The sequence below is a fragment of the Dipodomys spectabilis genome, unplaced genomic scaffold (genome assembly GCF_019054845.1).
Source record: "Dipodomys spectabilis isolate Male_0828 unplaced genomic scaffold, ASM1905484v1 ptg000179l, whole genome shotgun sequence".
In the NCBI taxonomy this organism is placed as follows: domain Eukaryota; kingdom Metazoa; phylum Chordata; class Mammalia; order Rodentia; family Heteromyidae; genus Dipodomys; species Dipodomys spectabilis.
The window spans coordinates 12,627,008-12,636,192 of NW_024870856.1; positions in this window are offsets into that span (position 1 = coordinate 12,627,008).

A 9,185-nucleotide genomic window follows, 5' to 3' on the forward strand; every position below is an offset into this window, starting at 1 on the left:
TGGGTGGCATCCTGGGCGCTGTGGGCTGTGGCTGGCTGTGGTTGGGTGGCATCCTGGCCGCTGTGGGCTGTGGCGGGCGTGGTTGGCCAGGTGGGCTCCGGCTGCCCTTCCCTTGCGCTGTGTCCCCCTGCAGCACTCCCCCACGCCGTCCTGCCCTCCAGAAGATCCCAGACCCTCTCACCTCCTCCCTTGCTCAGGACCCACCTCCCCTTGGCATCTCGCTTTCTCTGGAGCAGAGGAGCGCTTGTCCCGGAGCAAGCGGTGGTGTTCCTTGTCACCCACACTTGTGCCTCTGCTCCCCACGGTTCTCCTGTCAATTGTCCTCTTGAAGAACGCAGCTCAGTGGTGTCTCCTCATTCACAGATATGTGCAGCCATCCCTGGGGTCAATTTAGAATGCTCTCTCTGCCTGGGACAGTACAGTACATCTTACCCTGAATCTTTTACTCTCCCGTCTCCTCCAAACCACTCCAGCCCTAGACAGCACTAATCCTTCTTGGTCTGTAAAGATCCCTATTGTGAGCATGTCATTCAAGTTGGCCGCCATGGTGTCTGGTCTTTTGTGTCTGGCATCATTCATGTATTATCATATCTTCAAGCACTCATCCTGGGGCCTCCTTCTTCCAAGGACCCCCCTCCCCTTTGCTGCTCTCTGTGGTCGTTGGGGTCACCAGCAGCTTCCAGGGCCGTGTCTTTGTTTCTCAGGCAAGCCAGGTGGGAGGACGGAAAGAGGGCTGTGGACCAGGCAGGGACTTGCCTGCACCCCACACCCCACATCTGCACGGCCATCATCCTTCGTGTTGCGTCGCAAACCCTGTGTCTGTGTTCCGCCCGAGGCCCTTGGAAAAGGTCTGTGAGCAGATACAATCTGCTCCCAGGACTTTCAAAGTGCTGCAGCAGCAGCACTGTCTTGTTAATTGTGTTTGTGTGGCGTTTCAAAGCGTTTCGTTGGTATCTGTCAGAGGTGGGCAGAGCCGCGCTTACCTCAACCTGAAGAGCGGCAGCTGCCCACACCCGTCTCCCTGTGGCCTCAGCCCTTGGACAGGGCAGGCTGCATGCTGCACGCCCCCTGGGACAGGGCAGGCTGCGTGCTGCGGCGCGCCTCCTGGGACGGGGCAGGCTGCATGCGGTGCGCCTCCTGGGACGGGGCAGGCAGCGTGCTGCGGTGTGCCCCCTGGGACGGGGCAGGCAGCATGCTGCACGCCTCCTGGGACAGGGCAGGCTGCGTGCTGCGGCGCGCCCCCTGGGACGGGGCAGGCTGCATGCGGTGTGCCTCCTGGGACGGGGCAGGCAGCGTGCTGCGGTGTGCCCCCTGGGACAGGGCAGGCAGTGTGCTGCGGTGTGCCCCCTGGGACAGGGCAGGCAGCGTGCTGCGGTGCGCCCCCTGGGACGGGGCAGGCTGCGTGCTGCGGTGCGCCCCCTGGGACAGGGCAGGCTGCGTGCTGCGCGCCATGTGGCCGCTGTCAGCCCGGGGTGCAGCGTGCTCCCTGCGGGGCCTCTGGGGCCCTGCTCTTGTGCCTGTGGGCCAGGTCTCTGGTTGATCTGAAGCCAGGAAGACATTTGCACTTATGAAATCTTCCGAAACACAGTCCTGTGTGTTATTCATGGGATCGGGCTTCCACCGTGACGCGCTCGCGTCTGCGTCCCTGTGCTGAGAGGCGAGGCCTCCCTGGGGGCCTCGTCACTGTGCTGGGAGGTGGCACTGGCCCCGAGCCTGGGGTTCTGACGCCGTGGTCCACTGCCGTTCTCCTGCCCTCCTCAGAGGGATGGCGTTCCCCCACGGAGCCGCGGCTGCCGGTCAGCTCCCCGGGCCGTGTGGACGCGGCTGTCTACGAGTGACCAGGGCTGATGAGGTCTTACAGAAGTGACTCGTGACGGCAGCAGGGTCCTCCCTGCGTGTGGAGGCCCAGCGTCCTGTGGCGCACGCCGTCTTCCGGCCTCTGCTGGACACCAGGGCCCTACTCAGCTGCCACTGGGGAACCAGCTTGGTGTGTGGCCCGCCGTGCCGTGTCCCAGGGCTGGGGCTGCTGCACACCTCCACGTGGCCCTTTGCCCACAGACGTGCTCCGGGAAAGGAAGAGGAGGCGATGTGCGTGGGTGTGAGTGTGCACGCACGTATGTGGAACAGATGTCCGAGTGTGCACCACCGCGCTACCTCTGCTTCCCTGGGAGCTCGGCCTCAGCGTTCGCTCCACGTGGAGTTTGGCTGTTGAAGGCCCTCAGGTGGTGGGACCAGCTCCCCTCATGCACAAAGCTTTAGGGTACCCCTCACACTGACATGGGGGGCCCTCCTCCATGACACTTTGCTAGCATGGTGCAAGAATGGGCTGGTCCCCCACTAAGCTCACAAGCACAACTGGAGGCGACGCATAGCCCAGCCTACGGGGAGCCCGGGGTCGCACGGCCCAGCCTCCGGGGAGCCCGGGGTCACGCAGCCCAGGGGCCTCTGGGGAGTCTGGGGTCAGGTGGCCCAGCCTCCGGGGAGCCCGGGGTCGCACGGCCCAGCCTCCGGGGAGCCCAGGGTGGCACTCAGGTAGCACCACACACTTCGGGACAAGCATAATGCTTGATGACAGGGTCAGAGCTCCGCCAGTCTGGCTTCTCTCTGTGCAGATATCTCTCACACACAGACAGTGGCTCTGAGTCCGGGAGCAGGCTTCTGCTCATCACTTTGTGAATGGATTGTTGTATATTCAGGTGCCCAAGATGACCTCAGGAGTGCCCCAAAGCCATCCTGCAGTCCCGCTTTCTTCTCGTGCCCTTTGGTGCTCAGGGGCCTGGCCAGTGGCAGCTGTTTTTGAAATACTTGCTGCCAGCTCTGTACTTGCACCTGCTTTTCTTAGTATCAGCACAAGCATGGCATTTTACAGAACCCTGTGAGGCCTGGACCCTCGGCCAGCGTGAGCTCACAAAGCAGTGTCTCCTCTCAAGCTGTGCTCTCTCTCCACGTCACCCCATGAAAGCATATCCTGACTCACAAATGTGTTGTGGTGTCATTGCTTGTGTCGCTGCGCAAAGCTACTACAGGGGAAATGGCTCTGAAGCAATGACACCTGGGAGGTAGCATATCCTGACTCACAAATGTGTTGTGGTGTCATTGCTTGTGTCGCTGCGCAAAGCTACTACAGGGGAAATGGCTCTGAAGCAATGACACCTGGGAGGTGTGCCAGCCCCTGGCTTCTTAGAAAGAGAAGTCTCACAACCCTGAGATACCACCTTATCCCAGTCAGAATGGCCCACATCCACAAATCAGCCAACGACAAATGCTGGAGGGGATGTGGAGAAAGAGGAACCCTATTACACTGCTGGTGGGAATGTACACTTATACAACCACTTTGGAAAGCAGTCTGGAGGGTCCTTAGAAAGCTAAAGATTGACCTCCCTTGCGACCCAGTCATACTACTTCTAAGCATCTACCCTGAACAACAGGAACCAATATACAAGGACACATGCACCTCCATGTTTATTGCAACACTGTTCACAATAGCTAGGATATGGAAACAGCCCAGATGCCCCACCACAGATGAATGGATCCAAAAATTGTGGTATCTATACACAATGGAATATTATGCAGCCATTAGAAATGACAAAATAATGGCATTTGCAGGGAAATGGATGGAGCTAGAAGGAATCATGATGAGCGAGGTAAGCCAAGAACAAAGAGACAAATGGTACATGGTCTCCCTGATAAGTGGATGCTAAATCCAAAATGTTAGGTGATACGACAAAACTAACAGGACTTAAGAAACAAAGAACTCCCACTCATCTGGTCGAACACTACTAAATATCCCCATGCTGCTGATCACATATATGGTCTATAACATGTGAGCACCGTTATATGTTACAGACTGTGATAGACAATTTGCTCCAGGAAAGTTAGAATGAACTTGTGACTTTAAATGAGCATCATTATTCCACAATACTGTGAATTTCCGGAAATTATGTAATCACTTAATCACAATCAAAAAAAAAAAAAAAAGAACCTCGGGGAAGGGAGGGAGGGAAGGGATGGTAGGGGGAAAACAATGGAGGGGGTAACAATGTTCAGTAGGAAGTGTACTAATGAGTACATGTAACTCACTCATGTAACTGTAACCCTCTGTATAGTATCTTTACAATAAAAAAAAATTTTTAAAAAAGAAAGAAAGAGAAGTCTCAGCGGATCCCCACGCTGACCAAGAATCACCGGCACAATTCCATGCATGACCGCACCTCTCCTCAGAAACAAGTGTCATGGGTGGTGTGGAGACGTAGCTTCTCACAGAAAGGGGACTATTTGTGCAAGTTTCCTGCTATTCACAAAATGATCGTTCAAAACACCTCCTCAGCATGGCTTGCATGCATTGTTTCCTGGATTTTAATCAGAGTTTTTCGGGCTGAGCAGCAGGGGCTGGTGGACTGTGTGCAGACCAACTCTGAGACCCAGCGCCAGCCTGCACCTCACACAGAACACAGCTCACCTTTGGATATAGTATTCTTTGAGGCGGGAGGGCTGTTTGTGAATCTGGAAAGCCACCTGGAACTCTGTACCTACTTCCAAAAGCCCATTCTGCTAGGGGCTGGGAAGTGTGTTCAAGTCATCAGAGAGTCCCGTGTCCTTACCATGTGTGCGCCTGCTCACCAATGCTCCTCCACCTGGGAAGGTGTCAGTACTGGTCCTTTGCAGCTGTCAGCTCTGAGATGGAGGAAGGTCTTGGTGGCAGGGCGTGTCCGGCGTGCAGGGCTCCTTCCCCAGGCCAGAGGCTCTCCCTGGGGACCAGGCATTCGGGTGCAAAGGTGGCTGGCCGGTTTTCACAGTGTCCTGCCCGGCACCTCTACTACCCCAGAGGTCCCTAGACACCGGCTTCCTGTGCCTTTCCAAAAGGAGCCACACTCCCTGTTGCTGCTGCATTGAGTGCTCTGGGTCGCTCCAGCTAGACTCTGAGGTCTGTCCCTGCCAGCTAGGTGTCCTCCCGAAGGCCCTGTTGACCCTGCTGAGCAATGTCTTACAATGAAGAGAAGCCACGTGTGGCATTGTGGCCGATCACCCCAGGAACAGAAGGCATTTCCAGCAAGAAAAAGCATGACACTAGGCTTAGACTGTACCAGTGACGCGTCCTCCTCAGCCCCAGACTTGAGCCCAGTGCCCTAGATTTCAGAGACAGGAGGCTCGAGGCTCTCCAGCCACAGTGAAGGTGTATGTGGTGCTGGGGGAGGGGCGGAGGGGGAGTGCTATGCTATGGTGGGGCCCAGAAGCACACCAGTGGTGATGAGGAGGGAGCTCACACCGGGTGGTGACAAGGAGGGAGCTCACACCATCTGGTGATGAGGAGGGAGCTCACACCGGGTGGTGACAAGGAGGGAGCTCACACCAGTGGTGACGGGAGGGAGCTCACACCAGTGGTGATGAGGAGGGAGCTCACACCAGGTGGTGACAAGGAGGGAGCTCACACCAGCTGGTGACGAGGAGGGAGCTCACACCAGTGGTGACGGGAGGGAGCTCACACCAGCTGGTGACGAGGAGGGAGCTCACACCAGCTGGTCACGAGGAGGGCGCTCACACCGGGTGGTGACAAGGAGGGAGCTCACACCAGTGGTGATGGGAGGGAGCTCACACCAGTGGTGATGAGGAGGGAGCTCACACCAGGTGGTGACAAGGAGGGAGCTCACACCAGGTGGTGACGAGGAGGGAGCTCACACCAGTGGTGACGGGAGGGAGCTCACACCAGCTGGTGACGAGGAGGGAGCTCACACCAGCTGGTCACAAGGAGGGCGCTCACATCGGGTGGTGACAAGGAGGGAGCTCACACCAGCTGGTGATGAGGAGGGAGCTCACACCGGGTGGTGACGAGGAGGGCGCTCACATCGGGTGGTGACGGGAGGGAGCTCACACCATCTGGTGACGAGGAGGGAGCTCACACCAGTGGTGACGGGAGGGAGCTCACACCATCTGGTGATGAGGAGGGAGCTCACACCAGTGGTGACGGGAGGGAGCTCACACCATCTGGTGACGAGGAGGGAGCTCACACCAGTGGTGACAGGAGGGAGCTCACACCATCTGGTGACGAGGAGGGAGCTCACACCAGTGGTGACGGGAGGAAGCTCACACCAGCTGGTGACGAGGAGGGAGCTCACATCATCTGGTGATGAGGAGGGAGCTCACACCAGTGGTGACGGGAGGAAGCTCACACCAGCTGGTGACGAGGAGGGAGCTCACACCAGTGGTGACGGGAGGAAGCTCACACCAGCTGGTGACGAGGAGGGAGCTCACATCATCTGGTGATGAGGAGGGAGCTCACACCAGTGGTGATGGAGGAAGGAGCTCACACTGGGTGGATGATGAAGAAGGAGCTCACACTGGGTGGATGATGAAGAAGGAGCTCACACTGGGTAGATGATGAGGAAGGAGCTCACACTGGGTGGTGACGGAGAAAGGCATTTCATTGGGTGGATGATGAGGAAGGAGCTCACACCAGTGGGTGACAGACGAGGGAGCTCACACCCTGACTCCCGGCTCACACAGCCCCTATCGTGGGGCTCAGGCCCCACCCATGGAGGCTCACATGCCTGCACCACATCACTGTTGCTGAGGAAGCTCCCAGCACCAGGATGGGGACTCCACGCCCCCAGGCCCAGGCCCAGGCTGGGGGGGGGGGCCCAGGGATGAGCGCAGGCCCAGGCTGGGGGGGGCCCAGGGATGAGCGCAGGCCCAGGCTGGGTGGGGGGGGGGGCCCAGGGATGAGCGCAGGCCCAGGCTGGGGGGGGGGGCCCAGGGATGAGCGCAGGCCCAGGCTGGGCGGGGGGGGGGGGCCCAGGGATGAGCGCAGGCCCAGGCTGGGGGGGGGCCCAGGGATGAGCGCAGGCCCAGGCTGGGCAGGTGGGGGGGGGCCCAGGGATGAGCACAGGCCCAGGCTGGGGGGGGCCCAGGGATGAGCGCAGGCCCAGGCTGGGGGGGGGCCCAGGGATGAGCGCAGGCCCAGGCTGGGCGGGGGGGGGGGGGCCCAGGGATGAGTGCAGGTCCAGGCTGGGGGGGGGGCCCAGGGATGAGCGCAGGCCCAGGCTGGGCGGGGGGGGGGGGGCCCAGGGATGAGCACAGGCCCAGGCTGGGCGGGGGGGGGGGGCCCAGGGATGAGTGCAGGCCCAGGCTGGGGGGGGCCCAGGGATGAGCGCAGGCCCAGGCTGGGCAGGGGGGGGGGCCAGGGATGAGCACAGGCCCAGGCTGGGCGGGGGGGGGGCCAGGGATGAGCGCAGGCCCAGGCTGGGCGGGGGGGGGGGGCCCAGGGATGAGCGCAGGCCCAGGCTGGGGGGGGGCCCAGGGATGAGCGCAGGCCCAGGCTGGGCGGGTGGGGGGGGGGGCCAGGGATGAGTGCAGGCCCAGGCTGGGTGGGGGGGGGGGCCCAGGGATGAGCGCAGGCCCAGGCTGTGGGGGGGCCCAGGGATGAGTGCAGGCCCAGGCTGGGCGGGTGGGGGGGGGGCCCAGGGATGAGTGCAGGCCCAGGCTGGGTGGGGGGGGGGGGCCCAGGGATGAGTGCAGGCCCAGGCTGGGCGGGTGGGGGGGGCCCAGGGATGAGTGCAGGCCCAGGCTGGGGGGGGGGGCCCAGGGATGAGCGCAGGCCCAGGCTGGGGGGGGGCCCAGGGATGAGCGCAGGCCCAGGCTGGGCGGGGGGGGGGGGCCCAGGGATGAGTTCAGGCCCAGGCTGGGCGGGCAGGGGGGGAGGGCCCAGGGATGAGTGCAGGCCCAGGCTGGGTGGGGGGGGGGGGCCCAGGGATGAGTTCAGGCCCAGGCTGGGCGGGGGGGGGGGGCCCAGGGATGAGCACAGGCCCAGGCTGGGCGGGGGGGGGGGGGCCCAGGGATGAGTTCAGGCCCAGGCTGGGCGGGGGCGGGGGGGGGGGGCCAGGGATGAGTGCAGGCCCAGGCTGGGCGGGGGGGGGGGCCCAGGGATGAGCACAGGCCCAGGCTGGGCGGAGGGGGGGGGGGGCGGGCCAGGGATGAGTGCAGGCCCAGGCTGGGCGGGGGGGGGGGGGGGGGCGGGGCGGGCCAGGGATGAGTGCAGGCCCAGGCTGGGCGGGGGGGGGGGGGGGGGGGGCAGGGCGGGCCAGGGATGAGCGCAGGCCCAGGCTGGGCGGGGGGGGTGGGGGGGCCCAGGGATGAGCGCAGGCCCAGGCTGGGGGGGGGGCCCAGGGATGAGCGCAGGCCCAGGCAGGGCGGGGGGGGGGGGGGCCCAGGGATGAGCGCAGGCCCAGGCTGGGCGGGGGGCCCAGGGATGAGCGCAGGCCCAGGCTGGGCGGGGGGGGGGGGTGGGGGGGGGGGAGGATGAGCGCAGGCGCAGGCCCAGGCTGGGCGGGGGGGGCCCAGGGATGAGCGCAGGCCTTTCCACCCTGGCCCTCAGTGGGATTTCTCTGAGGGACACTCTAAGTCCCACTTAACCTCTCGCCTCGTCTCCTTCACAGACCACTGCTGTTCCGGAAGCCACTGCCGAGAACGAGGGTCTAGGGAGCTTGGTGGCTCCCTGTCTGTGGTCCTGAGCGTGGAGGCCGCGGGGAGCAGGTGTCGGAGGTGGCGCTGGCCCACACGCGGGCTGACAGCACGAGAAGGCGTGAAGGCCTGGGCACTCTTCCTGCTGGTGACCTGCGGGCTCTGCCATGCAGCCTGGCAGGACCGGCGCCTGCCCTCCTGAGGGTGGCGGGGGTGGCCACCGCGCTCTAGGTCCTTACAAAACAAAGCACTGACCTCCTGGGGGCACAGCCTGGCACCACCGTTATCACCACGAATACAGCGGCAGGGGCTGCTTCCAGGCTGGAGTGGGCTGAGGGCTGGCTGAGCCCCCCCTCCCCTCCCCTCCCCTCCCCTCCCCTCCCCTTCTTCCCTCCTCCCCGCCCTGTGGGGGAGGCCGGCTGTCTCCCAGAGCGGAAGGAGGGGGGACACAATGTGTCTGTGGAAGGTTAGTCACTGGTACCTCCAAACGCCTAGCCTGCAGGGCCTGGGGCTGCGTCCCTGGAACTCTACCTACCTGTCCATGGCACCCGGCATGTCGCCTGCCCCGACTTCCCCAGGCCCTTCCAGCCCTTAGAGAAAGACGACAATCAGAGTTGTCATAGTAGAATAAATACTCCATTAGTAGGTGGTAGGAAGTACATGGCCATGCGCTGCAGCACTGGGCATTGTAACTAGGTTGGGGGTGGTCTCCAGCAGTGTCACATGACCCT